Source organism: Gigantopelta aegis, chromosome 4 (assembly GCF_016097555.1).
Source record: "Gigantopelta aegis isolate Gae_Host chromosome 4, Gae_host_genome, whole genome shotgun sequence".
NCBI lineage: Eukaryota > Metazoa > Mollusca > Gastropoda > Neomphalida > Peltospiridae > Gigantopelta > Gigantopelta aegis.
The window spans coordinates 11,617,829-11,642,452 of record NC_054702.1 but is presented as its reverse complement, the minus strand read 5'-3'; positions in this window follow the sequence as shown (position 1 = coordinate 11,642,452).

Sequence of the window (24,624 nt, the reverse complement as noted above, 5' to 3'; positions counted from 1 at the left end):
AAATATTGACAGAAATAATGTTCTACAGTGATTAATGGACCTTTCTGGAAATTGTCAAAATCGAGAATGACACCCCATGCACGTGTACGGGGCAATTAACTGCGTGATGCATGTGCAAACTATGGAATGTGTTTCGGTGTGTTGATAAACAAACTTGAACATTCTTTACCAGGATGTTTTCATTCAGCACATTTAAGGCAATGATTTAATTGTAAAACAGACTATACTCCGTCTACAGTTGAAAATACGTCATGTGATCAGCTGTATAGTTTGGCAGCCATGATGATTGTTGTGTTCGGTGTCACTCAGAGGGAAATTCGAAATACGCTTCGGTGTTTACGTTAATAGTAAAATAAAACATTGATTTCTTTTATGGATTCATAAATTACAATAAGGTATGTAATGCAGCTTTTATATAAAAATGTGTAAGCTCTTTGTTGATAAGACTGCTAGTCTACGAGCTCATTCATAATTAAAGCCGTGACATGCAAATTGTGTTAACCGGTGCTAAAAAAACATGTTGGCTTGCAAAAGTGTGCCTTTACTACATTAATTAAATGTTTTATTCAGTAAAAGTGTCATCTATCAACTTTATACATGTCTTTATAAGCAAGATGTGTTGTTCTGATACCTTTTTTTAATTAATTAAATTAACATTCCGGGCTCGAAATTCGCCAAAAAATATGATGGCCCAAATTATAATAATGGATGTTGACAAATTATGGTAAGAGAACCACAAGCATGATTTTAATGTGGAATACAAATATTAATAGTGGAATAAACAGATGCAATATAAATATTAATAGTGGCTCATATATTATAGCCCTATAAAGAAGATCGCCCACATAATATTATTTGGGTGACTAACGCCATGATGTTTTTAATATTTAAGTCGCCCAAACGGGACATTGGTTGCATTTTGCCACAGACCGTTTCAAGCACTGACATTATTTGTTTACCTTGAAAAATATTGCTGTTATTAGAAGAAAAAATATAATTAATGAAAACATTTCTAAATTTAATAAAAGTAAATAAATAAAATGTGTTGGTAAATAGTAAAAAAAAAATTTTATGCACATTACCTCATCTTATTTTTATTTATTTAATTAATTCCCCCCCACCCCCAAATATAATGTATTTCTACCTCTTTTTGAAATGTTTATAAATAGGAAATACTTTCTTAACTTCACTGACTAAGTTTTTCTCTCTAACTTACTTAAGTTTTTCTTAAGTTGTATGATGAATACCAACTTAAGTTTTTGACTTCGATGAGTCAATTTCAATAACGTAAGTTTAAACTTAAGTTCTTTGATAAATATGGGCCCAGGTCAATCAGACAAAGCACTCCTGTCTCGGGTGGTTTGGGCTGTCAAGGATTAAGGTGATAATTACAGAATAATAGATCGCGGACTAAGTGTAACTGATCCTGTGTTTGGTTGTTGGTGTTCATACATGGCAGAGAACCTCGCTATGTAATACATAATTACAGATACTGTCTGGTTAACTTCAAAGAGCACTTGTAATAATTGTTAGTGCCATTTTTTATTTTAATAATTAGTGCTTTTTAATTATTTTTCTTATTTAAAATAATTTAAAATAATTTTGTAAAAAACAAATGTACCAAGTGTTATTTGGCATTGAGTGTTTTGCTAATTACATTCCGCCATATTTTGACATCTGCAAAATACATCAATATTCATTATATCATTTAATTCCTTCATTTGGCTTATCTTTTTTGTTTTGTTATTTACTTACTTTTATAATATACGCAAAATAAATGTATCACAGGCATTGGAAGATGCCAACAAAAGGGGTGGAGTGACAGTTATATATTAATTCGCCTTTCAACTAGGGATGCATAGTTTTCAGGGTTTAGAGGTAGGCAGCGAAGTGCACACTTCTTACAATATTAAGAAAAATCATCCAGCTGCAATGTAGTTTCAAATTTGTACTCTTGTATATTAATTTCGAAAACTCTAACTCCCTGAAACTCGAACTATTTCCTCGTCCCATTCAATATCGAATTATAGAAGTTCGACTGTATATATATATATATATTAAGCTTGTATAATGCATTATAATAATTAAATATGACATAATATACCAGTGTTATTCATTTATTCACTTAAACAGGAAGGAAATGTTTTATTTAATGACACACTAAACACATTTTATTTATGGTTATATGGCGTCAGCAGTGGTTGCAAAACAAGACGTCGTGCGTCACATGCGACGTTTACTACCCTCATTTCCGACATCTATTTTTGCCACAGTTGCTCAGACTCCAGTTCATATTTTCTTGGTTCTTGTCTGAATGTATAGCTCGGCTTTTATGGGTTAATTTCTTCAGGAAAACTGAGTTTCCCACGAATACAGCGTCCATTACTGCTCATTGCCTTTGTTTTTAAAATATATTTTGTTTTGATTTATGAGCACACTGTAGACCCAGTGATTTTCTGCGATTGCGGAAAACGGATTGAATTCCCATTATGAAACGGTAGGCCCTATTTACATTTGGAAACGAAATTAAAATTTTCCACAAGTTAAAAAAATTAATACCAAATGGTGACATTGGGAACCAATCAAATACTTCGCGAACGTTAGCGAAACGTTTGCTGGCTGAACTTGGGGCTGGTTTACTGCTTCGTCTGTTGCGCCTGCGCAGATGGGACAGGTTTTTTTTCCAGGAGTAAGTTTAGCCAGCGGTTTGTCGCTAACGCTTGTCTTGGAAGACAGATTTTTACGCTACACATTAAACCGAATGACCATTTCTAGAATCACCAGTCAAAATGTGTTTGCAAACGTTTAGCAAAAAACGGCTGGCTGAACGATGCAATGTTACTTTATTTCCACTAGAGATCATTGAAGAGTATTCCATAAAGAAACAAAATGGCAGACGGCAGAAAACTGCATGTATTTTGCCCTATGCTATCTCAGCGAAGTCGACACTGGCAATATCGTAACAGTCTCGTATGTGGAATCTGTGTCACTGTAATGGTTTTTTCACAACTTGTGTCTAAACAAAATTTGGGGGAAATGTATCGGTAATTAAAGATAGGAGAGTAATTTATTGTAGTTGTTAACAATTTGGTTCGGACTTTAATTTGTCACTTGTGTTAGTTCATTTGTTAATTACATATTGTAGTCTGAAATGGAAATGAAACGGAATTTACAAAAACATGAAACGGAAAATAGCTTTTATTTAAAACGGAAAACCACTGAGTCATACTTGTTCTATTCTTGGGCCAACAATTTCACCAACTATATGCATTACAAGTGGACTACATTGCACACTGGTAACAGACTCCGGCCCATAGAGCCCCCCCCCCCCCCCCCCCCCCCCCCCCATTACTGAGTGTCTGTAGCTCTGGATAAACCCCCAACTCCTACTCTGTTAGTTCCAATGCCTACTGGTACATGTACTTCGTTTTGCAACCGCTGGTCAGACATATGGTTAAGGACCACACAGATATTGAGAGAGGAAACCCACTGTCGCTACTTCATGAGTTATTCTTTTCGATTAGTAGCAAGGGATCTTTTAAATGCACCATCCAATAGACAGGATAGTACATATCACAGCCTTTATTACACCAGTTGTGGAGCACTGGCTGGAATGAGAAATAGTCCAATGGGTCCACTGATGGGGATCGATCCTAGACCGACCGCACATCAAGCGAACACTTTACCACAGGGCTATATGTCCCGCCCTGACTTAAACAAGCAAATCTTTTAGATGGGCATGTGGAAAAATATTTTGGGCAAGTAAAATAATTGTTCAACCCTTGCCTGTTATATATAATAGCCATCACATTCTTACAGTTTTATTAATTAAATAAACCAATATAATTGTTGACATTAAGCAACAATCCGCATTAAATATTCTTTAAAGGTAGACTAAACTCCAACAAGAGCCTTATGTGTTGGAAAGACACATACCCGGACCACCAACACATACTGACACTTTAACAAATGAAAAACGAGTAATTTTAGAATTAATAAAAAAACGTTATTATTCCTGCTAACTGGGGGCAGCCATTTTGTTTTGTTTATGTGACCTCCGGTGGTATAGCTTGGGGCGAAGTGACGTCAGCTCAGGTCCAACTTCTCTATTATGCACAGTGTAAACAAATGCTCTAATTTACGACAAGGCGCTTCGCTTTCATCAACCTGACTTAAAACAACATAAATGGGGGTTATATATTTAACTAAATATATTTCAATTTGCATCAATATAACGAAATGGAGTTATAGTATTTTTTTCTTTTAAAAAATCCAAAGAAAAAATGCACATTATTAGGCCTATTGGTAGGATACATTCGAGCAAAAACGACCACTCACGATACCCAAGTGATAATTTTCTTTTCTCTGGGACTACGTAATTGGTCAGTTTTGTGATTTTAGATGGGAAAGTCTACTTAATCAAAGGTTTTACATAATTACTTACGGTAATAAAGCAGAAAGGCTGATAAGTCCATTACGATTTGAGGAATATCCGTGCAGTTATCACACAATACCCTGTGATCTTAATAAAAGAGGCACATCTTTTTAGGGTGTCTAGACACAGTGTCTGGGGACCGTCTAAATATACACCTGCCAATCAGGAACCACAGGTACAGGCCACAGAAAGAAAAGACCAATTAAGCAAAAAAACACTCCGACTATTATTTCAGTACGTGGGTTAATTTATATACAAAATATAATAGTTATTTCAACACTTTGACAATGGTGGTTTATTTTGTATTGAAAAATAAACCACATATACACATTGCTGTGTTACTGGGATAGATATTATTACAGAACATTGCAATGCATCAGCAAATATCAGGTATGTTTTGTTTCTTTAGTTCGAAGACTAATTCCTGACTTGACACGTTAAGTATTACGTAACCACCAGCTCGCCAGAGGGCGTATTCACTGGGATGGTACAAAATGGCTGCGCCCGTTATATATAATAGCCGTCACATTTAACCGTTTTATTAATTAACTATACGATTATACTTGTTGATAATGTGCATTATGTATCGTTGAATATGCACACCAGTCCAAAAGACTTGCTTTAGCATTCCTTTAATATCAATACCAGTCCCAAAGCTTTGTCTGAAAAATTGTCCCTTTAAATATATAAGATATATTGCATTTCTACTTAACTTTATATATTTGCCTATCAGACTGCTATGTGAAGAACAAGAGTTTTAATCCAGCTATGAGTTCGTTTCATATCAGAATACATCACATCCTGATAGTGATATAAGAACATCGTTTTGGATACTTTTTGAAAATGTGCATTACCAATATACATGTCCATGTGTAGGAAAAAGTAAACCAAATATATGTAATATTTGAGTGGGTCAAAGTTCGAGGTGCACTCAATTTAACTTATGATTTCAGTTAACACTACCTGGGCCCGTGCTTATAAAACGTTTAGAGTCCAGACTCAATCTCAAATGACATCACATGCATACAATTTGTATGATGTTGTCATGACATTAGTGTCTCACACTCTATTAGAGTCTCGAGTCTAGACTCTAAAAGTTTTATAAGCACCAGGCCAGGTGTCTTGCCACTGTCAGGTACCAGTTACTATTGTTCTTGAAACAAGTGCGTGATCCTACAAAATAGAGGATGACAATTTTTGTTTAGAACTGGGGTAGTCAAAAGCAGTTCCTGTTATGTCTGAAATGAGCATCTTAACCCCCATTTTTATCTAATTTAATACTTCAAGGGTGAGGGTTTATATCATTGGTGTATATGTTGACTGAAACACTGTGCTAAGTAGTTTTAGCCACATATATAATGCACCTATTGTTATCTATTTGATTTAATTTGGTGATATGTACACCCTGTAGCCTGGTGTCAAACCTGTAAAATGCACAACTCAAATAATCCATGGTTTACCCTAGGTGTATATAAGCTGTTTTTTGGAACTCAATTACAACTCAGATGTTTGAAACTGGCTCAATGAGTACATGCACTTACTTCTACATAAAATCTCTCATCAACATATCCAGTATTCACATCAATCATTTGAAGCCTTAAACAGCCCATAACAGCAGAGATTTTTTTAAGCAAGTCCTCAGCCTGATCCGGTCCATCTTCCTTCTTCAGAGACTGGATTATTTCTTTAACAGATGGAAGAAAGTGTCCTGCTGCTTTTTTTGTATCTCGTTTTGCTTCATATTTGATGTTTTGGAACCATCCTTTTAACGTATTAATAACACCCATAGTTTTAGGACGATAAACAAAGCCATCATACTGGAGCCAAATTCCTAAAAAAACAGACATGAAAAAGTTCACATCAGGCAATAATTACATTTATTACCCAAGCAGTCACTCATAACAAGGAAAATGTGATGCTTACCTTGTCTGTACTAAATATTATGTCATTACGATCTGGCAAACACACATAGTTTAAAATAATAATAAAATGTTAGTTTAATGCAATTTATTATAGATTATTTTTTTAACAGAATATATAGAACTTTAGCTTTTGAAAATTATCTGTGAACGGGATTAAAATACAAAGTTATAGTAATACTCAGAATAGTGAGTAGGCTTAAATATAATAATGTACATAAAAACAAAATAGCTGGAGTAATAAATAGAATAACAAACTCGGTACCAGTTATTTTCAAATTTATGTCCCTTATGATATTATTTCACTGGTAACTCATTTATTACCCATATGGGCTCAAATATATGGGGTAATATTCATTCAATAATTATTGTACAGATTGCTTCTATAGAGCCACTGATTGGTACATGAAGTGGTATATTTTCATAAGCAGCTTTATAATAGCATACAAAAATAATTATGTTCTAATGTAACCACCACCATATTATTTTGTAATATAAACATTTGGTTGTAAAAAGGACACTGTTATGCCATGACCTCACTTAAATTATATCATGTATTGCACATAAAGTTATATGACATAATGGCTGATAACTTTGTTGTACCGGTACATATAGCGGAGGAATTTTCATATTAAAAACCAGTTAAAAGTGATAATGGATAATAAAGAGAATAACCAACTTGCTACGAGGAGTTACAATTTAACTTATCTGCCTCACAAAAGGCTTGGGTTTACAACATTCATTTACTCGAGACAGATAATTTGTAATTCCTCGTAGCTCATTAGTTAATTCTCTAAATATTGTTTAATTGTGGTAAAATGGACACTGTTTTAGGAATGTGCAGTATTATCAGCATACAAATATATTATGAGTCTAAGAGTAAATATCACATATTATAATACACCATGTCTGTTCTAATGTAGACCTATTCAGTCGATTCCACATTTCAAGATCGTAGTCATGCAGTCATAAATCCTGACCTCTTAGATTCGGCTGGTTTTCTTAGCTATGTGCATGTTCAAAGATGTGACATAAGTCAATTAGAGAATGGCTTCTTAAAAGGCTTCTTAAAGACAATGATAATTGAGACATTTAAAGAACCCATTGGATAGGTCAAGGACTCAATGACAATTAAAACTCAATTGGGTAAGTTAATTGGGAAATATTATATATAAATAAATTTAAAAAAAAAGAGGAATTTTAGTAAAAATGTAGTGTTTCTTTCTTTCCGTTTCTTTTTTTCCTGTTACTTTTTTCCTTTCTTTCTTTCCTGTTTCTTTTTTTCCTGTGTCTTTCTTTCCTACAATCATCTGAATACACTCCAGGGAAGAGTGGAAGATAATATCGGGATTATAAATAAATCAAAACTAAAAGATTTACAAAGCTATTACATTATATAGCACAAAAATGTAAACAAAGCAGAGCAAGTAATCCCTGAAAATAATATTTGTTTATAAAAGTATAAAGAAACAGGTAATATATCTATAGTGTGATTGGACATTTTTACAAAAATAAAGGGAATTAATTAAAACAAAGGAGTAAGATCTGGTAGGTTTTTTTATATATATACAAAACAAACACCACAAAACAAAACACATACCATGAGAGAAGTATATGCCCAAAAGTCTAGATAATATGCAGCTCTATATATCTATAAGCTGAGTAAATGAATGTCTAAAAGACAGTAAGTGCCCTATGGATTGGCTGAGAAACAAAAATACTTTGATAGCTCATTCATTTAAATTAATGTTGAACAAATTGCTGGTAACAATTTTTTTTACTGAAATATATATTTCTTTTTACAATATATCTGGAATGCAGCACAAGTTTGAAATGTGTAAAAGACAGTTTTGAATTTAATAATTGTATATAAAGAATTTTGCAAGTAATAAAAAAGATTAAAAAAACAATATCAGTTTTTATGTTATTCTTTCCTCCAACAAGAATCAATTCTGTATCCAGAGACAAATTATGGATGTGAGAACATTTGTCAATCAACAATTTAAGAAAATCATCCCAAAAGGTTTCACCAACATATATACTCTGTGGAGTATACTGCAATCAAGCTAACTAAGTTTTGTGTATTAATTAACGGGAGAGTGAAACAATTCTTCCCATTTAGACTGATTGTCTTAACAGTGGTATTTTTGGTTGACAGGATGTAGCAATAAACTTTGGAACTCTTTCTGAATGACACAAGTTTTCTACCAAGAATTAATAGCACTGTCATCTAGCATGACAAATGGAACATGATGGTCTTTCATACAATAAAGTTTTAAGATACTCAAAGTTTTCCTGAAATTCTGATATAGTCAAGAAGTTCCCATCTTCATTCTACCACTAAAAATGAGCTAATTATTCACCCATTTATTCTAATAGCATATCAAAATACATATCTAGAGGAAAATGGGGTGTACTGGGCTAGGTGGTTTGTTTTTACACAGCTCAGATACGGTGCCTTTTTTCCTATTTTTCGACAAATTCAAGTACCTCAAAATTTAAATTTGACTTAATCTATACCTAATAAAAAGTTTTCGAAAAGAGCTGGGCGATATACCATTGGCCTTTTTACAATAAAGGGTACCATTCACTTCCACATGGGTCCAAAAATAAAGTTTAATTGTCATACTCAAAACTTATATTTTTAAAAAGTTTTTAAGTCCAAATGTTTGTTCAGCAAAATACACTGACAAAAAAGTTACGACTCGTTTTCATTTGCCAACAAAGGGTACATGGTACACATGGTACTATAACATTATGACAAAATATTAAAAAAACCTAAAAAACTGCATCGAACTAGCTTATGTACATGTGCATGTGTGGAATTCTAAGTTATTACTCAAGGGATTATGATATTTCCCTATATTCTTGTTTTATGTGACCTCTAATCTATCTCATTGGTATTAATTTGCTTTTGTTACCTATTACATTAAGCCATGACCCGCAAGAGATTGCCAGGTACATGATACATTAATTAACAAAAGAGCAAGTTTGCCTATGTGTAATGGCTATAGACCAACTTCGAGAAAGACTGCTGCAAACTATGTGTGTAAAACGAGTTTGACTATAGCAGAAATCAATACACTACCTTTCAGTGTTGAAGAGTTGGGTGTAAGCTCAGTGCAAGCAATTACTGTACCCAATGACAGGTCGCCTTTCAAATCAATGACCGACATCACCCATAACTGAGATGCAGATACCATAAATGATGCAATGGAGTGTGTACCTCTTTTGTTTAACTTAAGTAAAACAATGTCTCTATTCTCCTATCACCCCAACATCTCGCCATGAGTTCCGCCAAACCTCTCCTAGGACACTCTCCCAGGACAGGAACCTCCTTTTTAGGGCTTAGTTGGACTTTAAATCTTTTGGCCTTGGTTCAAAATTTTATGTTTATTTTTTTGTAAACAGTCTGACACACTTTACTTTGGCAGCCCATCTAAATTGCTCAAATCACCCTAACAACTTTTTAGCCGAGCACTCTAATATTATTTTTTGTATTTTAAATTTTATCCAGACAGAAGTCGAATGTAGCAGCTCCTTTTGGCTTTAGGTCCCTTGACCTAACTACTAAATTTCGTATTCCAAATTCCGCCTACCTTAAACTCACCCACCGGCCCGGACCATATAGATCGGACTTTAAACTTTTAGACCTCCGTTCAAAATTTTATGTCGAAATTACTTCTTCTTTTTTTTAAATATTATTAAATAGTCCGATCCTCTCTTCTTTCTCTTATTTACTTTTGGACTGTCCTAAAATGCTCCAAATTATATAAATATTCGGCCGAGCAGTCAAAATTCTGCCCATTTTCAACTCTATCCCCCACCTCCCATCCTTAGTCAGGCCACCGATCTTATCGGAGGTCGGACTCTGGATGGGCGTGTTCGAAACCCTAGTGGTATATAGGCACGTTAAACTAGTTACCAGGTATCTATCTATCTATCTATTCTCTGTATTGTGACTGGAACAGGAAAATATATGCATATACCTTGGGGCTGTTATGGCATTTTCATCTGTTCATTTTGGTCCAAAAATAGTGGCCACTGGCCTCATTGGACAGGTGGCTGTTATATACAGGCAAAATAAAGAAGGAAATGCTTTGGACAGAATTGATGCTTGAATATGTGGCCGTTATATACAGGTGGCCATTAAACCAGTCTCGACTGTATATTATTTAGTATGGGTATCATGTCAATACCGATTTACCATACCGAGCAAGTTTCAAAATACTGAAATGTCGGTATTGATCGATAACTGAAACATTCATACCATTGTGTCTAACACCACAAAAAATTATCCAATGACATTACAGTAACCCAAACAAGCTGACAGTATGAGCTTGTGGACATCATATTATAGAAAAATGTGTATAGGTCATTCCACAGTAAAAGGGCCAATTTCATCATTCTCTTGTCTTTACTCACTGACAAATGCCATGTATACATATATTTCCATGACAGTAAACCTATTCTGGCCTAAGTCTGAAGAAAGGGAAGTTATTAATGACCAGCAGCTATATACAAGGTTTTATGGGAGAGGTCCTCTTCTGACCAAAATGCAGCTTTTCGAATGTCTCGTAGGGGCATCTTGTTTTAGTCTGGAACAGACTGGAAGGTGGTCCTCACAATCTGTGTTGAATATTTTATCAATGTGCTTACTTATACTGTTTGCAATGTCTCCAGGATTGATGTTAACTCTGTCACAAAAACATAGCATATATATATAAGCAGATAAGTGAAATTGTTTATGTTACTGATTAAATTATCCAAACAGTTGATACTTGGGAAGGTTTATGTGGTAAAATTAACACAGTTTCTACATTATCATAGTGTTGAAAACAACATAACAGAATTCATCTGGCAAGTAGAAAATTACTATGTCATCTTAGTCATTAATGGCTAGAAAGGATTGTAGATAGTGTCAAAATCAAAGTGTTCCAGAAAAGAAAACAATTTTCCTATATATTATACTAAATAACTATCCACCCAAACACAATTATTTTAGTAAAATGTATTTGAATTTAGTAAAATGTCAACTGTGTCACATACGGCATTCACTTCATTTTTCTCATTGGCTTGTATAAGCATTATTCATTGTCATATATAGCATCTTGTATTTCATTTTGTAAAAATATTTTTTTAAAACAAAAAAAATCTTGTGTTCCCTTTCCTTTTGTCTTAGTCAGGAGTTCAGTTTTATCTTGGTTAATTAGAAAGTGGTTGAATACCAGACCTGTCAACCCTCACGGATTCTGAGGGAGTCTCCCGGTATTTGTTCAAACCCTGTGCGGGAGAAAAATTCTCCTGGTAAATGATATTTTTGTAAGTATAAAAAATAATTGATCTACTTTAGCTTAAATAACATAAGGGAAGTAACTCTGCCTTTTTTTTAAGTAGTAAAACTTCAGCTAATTTCGGTTTCCAACAAAGTAACAGGCTGAATTGTCCCAACTGTTTACCGTTTGCTGAAGTGAGAATTGTGGGATATATTGTTAAAAAAGCACATGGAGTTATAAAATGATGTGTTATTATAATGTTAAGTTTATTGTCATTGTAATGGCTACGAAGAGTGTTGCCGCTGATTCAACAGGTTGTGTATTGACATTCAGTGGTGCCAAATATAAAACTATTCAATTTAGTCCTAATAATGTCAAACATCTTCCCACTAGATTACATAATGCAACTATGACGAGTCTGAAGTGCCAAACTTTGGCCCAGAGTTGACAGCGATACACACAATGTTAAAATCACAGGTCACAGCAAGACAACAAAAAGACCAATTAACTCTATATAGGTAGTACTAAACCTAATAACTTCTGGCAGGGTCAAAGTTCGAGGTGCACCCAACTTTTGATAGAGAAGTGAACACCACAAGCCCTGTGATTGGTGATAAATGTGAGTGTGTTGGTTGTAAAAAAAAATAGTTCCATCTGGGCAAAATATGTAAGCAATTTTATTTCATCTAGTACCACTGTGTCAAGTAGCCTTGTGCTTGAAACAAGTATGGGGTACCTGCAAAAAAAAATACTCAAATTTTCTACGGAACTAGGGTAGTCATAGACACTACCCGTTATCGCAGAAATGAGCAGCTTGACGCCCAATTTTTTCTGATTCACTTTAAGGTGAGGAGTGGTAGTATTTATATCTGTGACGTTTATGTCATCGATACGCTGCAGATAGGAGTTTTAGCCACATATGTTACTATTGTCGTCTATGGGATTTGATTTGGTAGTATACACCCTATAAACAATATTTGTATCAGTTAGTTTTGTATGTTTGTGCAGTAAAATGTTAGTACACTTCAATTGATTATTTTTGTACAATTAATAAATGTTGTGTTTGACATAAAGTTACTTGCAGAAATGGGTATAATTCCGGTATATTTTACACGATGTCAGTAATGAGGTTTTACTTATGATTAGTGGAAATATAATGCTTATTGCATCGTTATAATGATTTTAAATAAGTACCACACCACTGTTCCTCATTATAGTACAAACTGAATATTAATTTATAAGATTTATATAAATTTGTCTTATGTACTTATAGGTACACAAAGCACAAATGATGATGTAAGTGTAATACCGTAAATGTACTAATTAATTAATGTTTAAATTTCTTATTCGTGTTCTTAACATTTTTGGATAAAGAGTTATTTTTTAAAATATGTATTAAATCATAATAATTAAATTTTCTTTGCGTCTATACACTTTACGGCAATCTGATTGGTCCTTAGGTGCTTACTTTTTTTTGTTCATATCTTGATGAACCCAAAAAATTTAAGCCACTTCTACCACCACCAAAAATCTACTTTTTGACAAAATCTCCTGCTTTTTCAATACACACCTCCTGCTTTCTCTTGACTAAAGGTTGACAGGTCTGTTGAATACTGGGTTGTCTGGTCAATTATTGCATACTGTTCATTGTGGCATTCAGACCTTAGACTCGAGACTCCAACAGAGTCTGAGACGTGAACGTCATGGCAATGCCATACAAATTGTATATGTGTGACGTCATTTGAGAATGAGTCTGGACTCTAAAAGTTTTATAAGCATGGGCCCAGATCATGCTCTAATCTGCATATAATACATAAAGAAAACTTGGGATACATATTCTTTCTTAAGTGGTTGAATACTGGGGGCTTAAATTTTGCCATACATTTATTTTATAAAATTATATATTTAGGTAAAATTGTGGCAAGTGGAAGAAAAGATTTGGCTAGTGAATATATATCATTTACTATAGCTAGCAGCAAGTGAATTAAAACTTCTGCATTAATTGAGCCCTGCATTGAGCTGACATATGGCCAAGACATTACAGATATATGCATGCCCCACCGAATATACACATTAGAAATTAAAAAGGCATTCATAATCAATGAAGTTACCAAGCCTTTCTGACAGTATACTGCTAAAGCACTACATGTCCCCTACAGGGCCCATTTTTGTATCTCCTAAATTCAAGGTATATAAATCTGTCAAAAAGAGATAAATTGCCATGAACATTAAAGTTGATCTTTAGCAGAACATGATACAGATATACCAAAAATTTCAGCTAATATCTTAAAGCATTGTGAAATAAAACATCAATTAAACTATATGTGGGACCGATGGATGGACAGACAGACAGACAAACATATAGACAGAAGGATGGAGATGAAACCTATACTTCCCTCTGGTTGGACCGGTAAGGGAGCAATAAAATGCATAATTATCTCCTCGAGGGAATATAATGTCTTGCCCATATGTACATATAAGTTGCCATATGTGCAGCCCACTCTGCATCATTGGAAATAGCACAAAATTGAAATTTTCAAATACTACTTCCGTGAAGTTGAGTCAAAATTAAGTTTTACTCAGAAGTTAAACAAATAAAAAATAAACTGTAACAATCAAAACATAAATATATAAATGTACCTGAAGTTTTTGAAAAGTAGTCTGGAATGTGGAATTGTCGATTTGATTGTTCATCACGTGTCTTGACACTCATGAATGGAACATATTCATATTCACACTTGCCTGAATCCTTCCTCATAAACATATATTTGTATGAAAAACCTTTATTCCGTATCTGCTTTGACATTCTAGCAGTCAAGTTAAATTCATAGACTCCATTCTTCCTGAAAAGGCATAATAAATGTAAAAATTATAAAATGCCGATAGTGAATAAAGTACAGGTGTTTCAATTGGCTAGAACATTCTTTTTATCATATGGTACACGTAGTATATATATGCCCGCAGTGGCGTAGCGTGGTTGCCCCGGGCACAAAATTCTGGACTGGTGGAAGGGACTTGGAGAGTGCTAACAGTCCACTGGTTAGGGGGTGCAATACTTGCCTTGCCCCAGGCACTGGCAACCCATGCTATAGCCACTGTATGCCCATATTATAAACTGTACCATGAAAAACAAACATACAACAGAATATATAGCACAACGTCTGTTTACATTAAAATGGAGTTATAGTCAATGAACTGAATGTACTGAATAACACTATTATACTTAAATAAAAACTACATGTATGCAAAATAAGTTTCTTAAATTTCATTTTTAATGCACGAGTGAAAAAAAAAATGCTGAAACAGACATGGTAGGCTTACAGTTACAGCTATAATGTGTATATTGAACATTTAAACAGACTGCATCTCCTGAGTTTGCTTCTAATATTACATGATTCCAACAAAAGTATTTAGTCATGTTAACATCTACAATTTAAAAACAAAATTTATTTAAAATACCAGTTTTTCTGTATGGGTCCTTTAAAAATCGCAACTTAAAAGTATGACTAGATCACAATGTAATACAAGAACGAGAAATAGCTCAATGGGTTGTGATTTCGTTAGTGTGGACCTCATGGAATGCCTTTGGGTGGATTGAAAATCATAACACGTTTGGGTAAACTCTAATGAAAGAATTGACGTTTTCAATGAAAGTTTTTATGGAATGTTTATAATGAAAGACTTGATCAATACTTTAATGCAAATAGTGTAAAACATGAAAAGAAAGTTTCAGTGTCGTTAAGTTTAATTGGCAGAACATGCATATAGCGTTTTATGTGATCTGACCACACCTGCACTTCTGGCGAAAAGGACTTACAAACATTTTTGCTGAGCATTAAAGGACAGCTTCACACCACGGCCATGGGTAATCACAGAAAGGTTCAATTTCATAAAAGGGATCAGCATGAAAATGAAAATATCTGTGATTTCAATGCATCTTAGCGAAAACTGAATGAATATTGCAAATTTGATGAAACTCTTAATGATTCCATGAGAGATAGGCTAGTGTGCATCCTAGAAGAATATTTTTTGAATGGATGATCGTGATGATAGCTCCGAGTTGGTAGGAAAACTGGATCAACACAATGGGCGAGTGGATAAAAGTGATGTTATTTGGGTACAACACCCAAAGTTTATGGACATTTTCTATCTATGGATCTTTTATATGCACCATCCCACAGACAGGATAGCACATGCCATGGTATTTGATATACCAGTCATGGTGCACTGGCTAGAGGAATGCAATTAAGTCCCTAACTAGTTCGACAAAACAAACCTTTATGGAACTGTTGACAACTTGACAGCATTGTGTTTCAAAAAGAATTCGGAACATTGTAAAATATCTCTGCTTGAAGAAAAAAGTATTATTTACATGATTCTGTTCATTTTGTAAGTAGTCCAGTCTTGAAATTTAATAGTAATGCAAATGTCTTCATTATCTGGATCATATTTGCTGCTTTTTGGAACTATTGCATAGAACTCCACTTCAACATTTTCATTCTGAGACTGAAGCCTAAAACAGAAAACTTTGTAAGTTAATTATTAAGTTTATGATAACATACAAATAAAACACACACACACACATATATAAATAGTCGTTAAAGAATTAGTACTTGTATACAATGAAAATGAAATTCTTCTCAAGGCCCTATGTGAATCCATAGAATAACTAAAATAGCTTTAATTTCAAATAAAGAATTACACAATTATTAAAAGAGGCTTGACAACATATAATTTTTGTTTTTAAATAAAATAAAAAGTATTTCTGAGATTGAAGGAATGGAATTCGAGACTGTACGTGTCTCTCAGTTGACAACTGATTTGGCACATGTTGACAAACTTGTCATATATGCACTTAAAAAGTTAAATACAATGTAGATATATTAGCTATTGTATAATGTCAGTCTGTAAGACAAACCAAAGAAATCAGTTTTCTTAGCATTTAAATCCCACTTTGGAGCCTCTACCATAACAACCTGGCATAATTTCAAGTATAGCCCGTTTGAAGTATATCCAAGTATCTTTATTTCAACATTTTCTAGGCAACATACCTCCAAATCTGCTTAGAGATCTCGCCCCATTTGCTTTTGATAAACTCACACAGCCCTTTAAAATCCTGGATCTGCCACTGAATTTCATTGCCCCATGTTATTTGTTATAAAGGACACCTGTGCTCTAGACTTTCATGTTGTTTACTTATAAGGCAGCTATATATAAATTTTACTTGCAAATTCCAATTTTCAAGAGCCAATGGAAACCCTATATCTATAAGTTGCTGCATTTTCTACCACAACCAACAAACCCATCCAAAATAAAATACATGCTGGTTCTAAATATTACATACCTTGTTACCATTTGGGATTGCTGGTCTTTTGGTGCAGTCTAGATGTTTGACAAAGTAAACATCATCAGCATTAGACAAATTAATATATATGTAAATATCATAATTTTATAATTAGTAAAATATCTTCAAGTATAACAAGGCCAAACAAAATAATAGTTGTGGTTCCGATTACCTGATCATCCCTATAAAATCTGTGTGACCCTAACATTTTTAAAGAAAATCACAAATGTTAATAAAATAAATTGTTGACACAAGTCGGTTTTAAATTTAAAAAACTTTATAACAATATTCAATTAAGAATTGACCGCAATTATTTTTTGGGTCATGCAAGTATGAACCAAAACACAATGTGCACACTGTATGAATCCATGTAGTGGGTCATACAAAGATGTGCACATCATTTTTTTCGGTTCATACTTGCATGAACCAAAAAAATAATTGCGGTCAATTCTTATAATTAAATTTATATGCATACTTTAACAATACATAACTAAATTTATTTTGTTTAGCTTTAAATATGCCTGTAGTATTGTTTGTGTAAACTTCATTTATACTTATGTGTGTTTTCTTCAAAATATATCTAAATATGCTTGCCTGAATAATCCGGCTTGTTGCACAAAAGTAGTGCGAGTCAGGTGAGGGGGGGTGGGGGGGTTGGTAGGCGTAGCTTAAATATTTTTGGTTCCTCAAGATATGAACGAAAAAAAGTAAAACACCTCTGGACCAATCAGATTGCTGTAAAGTGTATAGATGCAATGAAAATTTTATTATTTGAGAATTAAATTGTGTTAGAAAAATACTGGAACGGAGTGTAATACAGTGTAAAATGGACGTGAGGAGATGCAGGGGACCATGAACGCATGATTGGTCTATGACAAGTTGTTTAATATGTTAGTGTCTTAAAAACTGTCCCCATGGGGAAAGTCATATGATTAAATCTTTCAAAAGACATGTGAAAATAGTGAACATAAAAGCTGAATATATGGTAAGTCAAAGAGTTGCGGTCTTCCCGTTTGAGTGACACAGAGTAGTTTTTATTTTATGTTCTAAAATTGAAGTACAGGTGAAAAAAATTACAAATTAATATATTCAGTTTGGACAGCTCCTAACATACTAAGTTTTCAACATTTTCAGTCCTACTTTTCCAGACAACTCCCCCCACAACCCCCAGTATAGTGTATTTAATAATTTTGTAAAATAAAAAATATATTACATTTAAATGAAAGCCAAAAACTGATATGTATTTCTGTGCAGGGGTGTTGTTAAAAATTCATTCATTAAATGAAAACATATACTCTAACGAGCGTAGGAAGGTGCTAAAAATAATATACACTATTATAAAGCAAAATACCCCCCCCCCCCCCCCACCTCGTTTCCTAAGCCAGTGACTCTATATATTATTAATTTCCTTGCCAATTTTACCATATATTTTAATCAGAGGTTGTGCCCACAATAGGCATATATGAACCCTCAGGATATAAGCAACTTAATACCTTCCAAACAAACAAACCCAATTGTTTCTGGCTTTTATATATTCAGTACCACACATATTTTTTTTTTTTTGGCTCAAGTATCAACAATACAGGGCTCAAAACTTGCCAAAAAATATGGTGGCCCCCAAAATAATGGATGTTGGCAAATTATGGTAAGCGAACCACAAACCACGAGCAAGATTTTAATGTGGAATAAATAGATGCAATACATATATTAATAGTAGCTCATATGTTATAAATCTAAAAGTAGATCGCTCAAATAATAATAACAGGACATTGGACATTGGTCGCCAAGTGCGACCTGGCCACAGGCCATTTCGAGCCCTGTATTATAGTTATATACATGTATATACCACAATAAACATTCTATAGAAAAACATAAAATTACAAAATCAAGCTGCAGAAATAATCAACTCTTAAATGGCCTAAATAAAATCAAAGAGACAATTTCAAACAACTTAAAGTTACATTCTCTGGTTACCATATTATAACATCATGTACAAATATGAAATACAAGCTCAAATGCACTTTTAAAAAACTCGTGTTTGTTCGCTATGAACGGAGATCATCAAAAGTATATGCTTGATTCGTCGCCTGTGCCGCCAAAGTTCGGCAAAGCACAAATGACGGCCTGTTGTCAGTTTCAGTTAACACGTGCGTTTGCCAATTTCAAATTGTAGGGTTCGTATAAAAAAATTAAAAGAGAAATCTTGCACTGTACGAAGAACGTTCGGTTGAGGATACGGTACTAGAGTCTTTCGTTATAACCGGTCTGATCTTGACAATGTAATATCAACAATCGTACCTTCCTATTTCAGAATTAATATTTTATAAAGTGTTAGTAGAACTTTCAAAGTTTAGTTTGTATACTAGTAACACATTAATCATGTATATATTTTAAAAAATATATATATATATACTAAAGTAGACAATGAACATTTTCACTTGTTAAAATCAACAAATTCAAATAAATATTCTTTCGTTTGGAAAGTGTAAAGTTAGGGGCGGGGGTGTTTAACAACATCAAAGTTAGAGCGTATTGATTTAATAATCATCCGACGTCATACAACCGTAAATAAAATGTGTTGAGTGCATCGTTAAATAAAACATATCCTATCCTTCCTTCCTTCCATTTGCTGTTGGATGTCTAACATTTGGTAATTTTGACATTTAGAGAGGAATCAGGTGCATGTGCATGAGGAGGGTATTGGAGGTCGAAACCCTTACTTGCCCAAGCTTAAAAAAAATTGAAATGTATTTTTTGGGGGAGCATGGCCCCATATAAACTTCGCTCAAAACAGTCTACAACCCCAACCCCGCTGAAATCCCTGCACACGCGCCTTGTAAACACGCTACATTTGTTTTTAGCAAGGGATCGTTTATATGTACCATCCCACAGACAGGATATCACATACCATGGTCTTTTATATATCTGCCGATGGGGATCGATCCTAGATTGACCGCGCATTTCCAAAAAAACACCTTTTTAGGTCTAAGTAATGAATAAAAATAACATATAGTCTCGAAAAATGTTACGTAAATCGAACACAGTACCCTCTTCCTCTACCCCTAGAGCGTTACGTAATTAGTAACACCCCCTAACATGTAACACATATGCCAACAGCTGGCCAGTGTCAAAATTTCAAGGCAAATCCCCCACCCACCGACCCCTGGAAAGGCATTGTACCATACCTCTATGGATATAAATATGTTTTGGAAATATGAGACGACCCCTCAATCAAGACAGTTAAATTTGTTCAAAAATTGCAAAATCTCACGTGATCTCTTGTTGGGGAATTCCATACTTGTGATAAGCCAATGAAAACCGAGATTGGTAGGAGCCCGTCAAAAGTGTCCCACTTTCGAAATACTGCCTTTGTTTTTGACCTAGATAAGCCAGCGTAGCGAAACCAATGTGGAGTGTGGCATCATATATGCACCAAACGTAACTGGATTTTCTGTTCTATATGCTTAAATAATAAAAATATTCCAGGGAATTCCGCTTTAATATATTTACTATTTAAATCTAAGGTCAGCTCAACATAGTCATCTATATGTATTAAAACCTTGAACAGAATTTTTTTGACAATTAAAAACCAGCACATGAAATTACATTGCCTTGCAGTTACTTCATTCTAGTTAAAGATTTAATTTTGAATTTATAATAACCTGCTTTGTAATTAAGTGACATGAAAGGGTTGATGAAAGGGTTGATGAAATGCTGCTGCATATTTCATATTTCTTCTTGAGGTTTTTGACCTACCAGCACCTAGCAAAACGGTTTAACATATACTGAGGGGAAAATTGTAATTTGGTTTGGTTCTACTGTATCAACTCAAAAGATTCAGTCCAGTATGTAAATAAAATTACAAAATGAATTTTAAAAGCATTAATGATTTTGCAATATTATTTTTTGAAGTCTATATAAAATTTTGATCTATAATATCTTGTATTATTGTATTATAGTTCTATAGTCTGTCTTTGGTAACCATGGTGAATTAAATATAACCTAATAGCCAACGTTTTAGTTTTTCATAACTATACATATTGTTTTGATGGTTTGGCCACATATTTAAAAAACGGTTTTTTAAAATTTTTATTATTATTTATACTTACCTACTGCTAGTACAACAAATATGCTATACAACCTGAGTCATAATCTCCACTGCAGAATTTTTTTCCCTTGCCAGACCTGGTGCTTATAAAACTTTTAGAGTCTAGACTCGAGACTCTAATAGAGTCTGACGGTGAACGTCATGGCAACGCAATACAAACTCTATGTGTGTGACGTCATTACAGATTGAGCACGGGCCCAGATGTACATGTATATTATTACACCCACCGGATGTATCTTAGTACACCTGCCATATGTATATTAGTACACCCGCCAGATGCATATTAGTACACCCGCCGTATGCATATTAGTACACCCACCATATGTATATTAGTACACCCCTGGATATATATATATATATATATATATATATATATATATATATATATATATATATATATATATATATATATATATTAGTACACCTGCCCGATATATATTAGTACACCCGCCAGATATATATTAGTACACCCGCCAGATTAGTATACCCACCGGATGTATATTAGTACACCCGTTGGATATATATTAGTACACCCACATATGGGCAGACTGTCAACCTCGTCTCGATTCAAAGTCTGAACCAACCACCAGGTACCATCAGGCCAACCACCATATCTCAGAAATAAAAGCGGTTGAACATGTATCAACCCTTCCAAATCCCTGCATTCATGACCATGAAAATTGTTCAATGAATCATGAAAATTAAGGGAAAGAAAGAAAGAAATGTTTTATTTAATGACACACGCAACACATTTTATTTACGGTTATCTGGCGTCAGACATATGGTTAAGGACCACACAGATTTTGAGAGGAAACCCGCTGTCGCCACTTCATGGGCAACTCTTTCCGATTAGCAGCAAGGGATCTTTTATTTGCACGTCCCACAGGCAGGATAGCACAAACCATGGCCTTTGTTGAACCAGTTATGGATCACTGGTCGGTGCAAGTGGTTTATACCTACCCATTGAGCCTCGCGGAGCACTCACTCGGGGTTTGGAGTCAGTATCTGGATTAAAAAACCCATGCCTCGACTGGGATCCCAACCCAGTACCTACCAGCCTGTAGACTGATGGCCTAACCACGATGCCACCGAGGCTGGTTTCCAGTTTGATGGATGCAGCAATCATTCTTCGTATGTAACTGACCCATCTGTGTTGTAATCCACCAAGTCATGCAAAAAACCAGCATGAATGTCACTAATATGATGACACGCCACTTGTGACAAAAGATACAAAGTCTTCAACATCACATTACAGAGACTGGCAAATTACCAAGGTTTGTTGGTCTTGCCTTTGAGCACATAAAGAACCAGGACAACATTTAATTTCGACAAAATGGAAGGCCTCTAAACTGTGCTCTGCAACAAGTTGAGCAAGTCATGCAGAAATCCTGAAATCCATACTTATAGAGGCACTAGAAATACCTATCTGAAACAGAATTCCCGATTTTTTTAAAAACATTATTTATCTTTAAATAGTGCATTTTATTAATTAAAATTTAATTTCCAAACTAGAAATTATGGACACCGACATCGGCCTGTGCTACACTATGACTAGAGTACCTAATTTGTATGTCACACCAAACGTTTAATGTAGCGCATGTTTTACCACTCATGTTTTCTTCGCTTGTTTCTATTGATTTAATTAGGGGAAACTGAATATTGTGAGCTAAAATTCTCCAATATTTACTCAAGTGAAAGATTTATTTGTGTGTGTGTGTATGTATGTGTGTGTGTGTGTGTGTGTGTGTGTGTGTGTGTGTGTGTGTGTGTGTGGTGTCAATGGAACAAAAATGGAATTAGTTTAATACTATTGTCACACTGCCTCAGAGTAGTGAAAATGGATGAACGATGACTTCTCACTGTCTGGACATTCAGCTTCCTTTCCTGGACAAGAGCCAGAAAGTACTCTCCAAGGTCAATGAAAGCTGGCAACAAGGGATCCACGTCCCTCTCAGTTGTTCAGGCTGGTGGCAAAAGATGTGCACAGAACCCCTCGAGAGAAGCATCGATAACGAGACCAACTCTGGACAAAGTGGGTGTAAGGGGCAACATGGGACAAACACTTGTCTACTTTGCAGGCACTCTTGGATCTGTTGTATGAACCAAGATCCCAAAGGTATAAAAAAATTCTAACTTGCACCATCCCACACTTGGAACAAGTGCCATTGGAGCAGTCTCTTGAACAGCCTGAACTGCAAATTCAGCGCAGCTAGAGGTGCCTAACAGCACATGAACAGGGGTCAATATTTCAGAAACTACTATTCCATCTGAGAATGTACTATGCTGTATTATTATTATTTTTTTTTATTAGTAGGCCTAGTATGTAATTATCAGAAACACACCTTCTATATTACAAACATTTACCAGTGCTATTTATTTACATCCTAAATTTAATGCTGAGAAGACTTACAACAACAGCAGTTTACAACAAACTGACGTTACACGTTTGTTTCCAACACAGACAGACAGCTTACACTCTCTTCAGTTAGCTAGATACATGTAGTTGTCAACCTAGGTAAAAAAACCTGTTCATAGCCAATCAGAATAAGGTATTTGCCTAATTAGCATTAGACGGCATTTCCTCGGTTTCTCTCCAATTCAACCAATTGGATATATCAACATTCCATCGTCTTAATCGTGAAGATACACCAAAAACCTGTCTTAATAACAAGTCATATGACCAATATTACTTCAACACAATTGGCCAGACATCATCGCCAAGAGCTTTGCTAATGATGTCAAAACAACTGGCGCAAACACGCAATGACGCTTTGCCCACCCATATCAAGTAATGAACCTATGAAATGCCATCTAAATTGGTTAGAAGGCTTAAGATGTTTCTTCAGAAATGTCCAAATGCCTTCTAACCTATACTTAACAGTAGACATATTGTGGTTTCAGAAATAGACATTGGTTTTAGTTCAGACTTGGGCTTGGGTAGATGAAAGAAACACTGCCCAAATGAAATAGAAAACAATGTTACATATTGTTAAGACTGCTAAATCTCACTGGTGGTAATAAGATGGTGTTACATTTGTGTGTAATTGTTTGTTACAGTGTTCCAGCAGAAGGTATGACCTTTTAAATGAACTTTGAGCAAACTTGCATTTTCATTTTATTTACTGTAATGAGCGGATGAAGTGAGGGTGGGCTTATTTACGAATTACGGCCTAATTTCTATGCTGTCAAAACAGAGGGGGACTTAATTTATTCAAAAACATTTCCGGTCAGATATGGTAAGCATTTAATGGCTTCAGGTTTAGGATGCGTGGAATGCAATACAATGGCATGATTTGGCATCCTTGTTCAGCGCTGGAATTAAGATACAAAATACTATTTTACTTTATTCGTTTGTTTCATTATCATCTAGTGTAAGTGTAAATATTTTGGACTAAAGAAGGCCCTAGTCTCAGCCCACACAGATGAGGGATACCTTGATCCTCGAACCTCTACCCCAATCGTACAGGTCAGGATTGACCATCAGGGTAGGAACAATAGCTCCCAAGAATGGCACAGTCTTCCGTGTCCCTGCAGAAACAAGA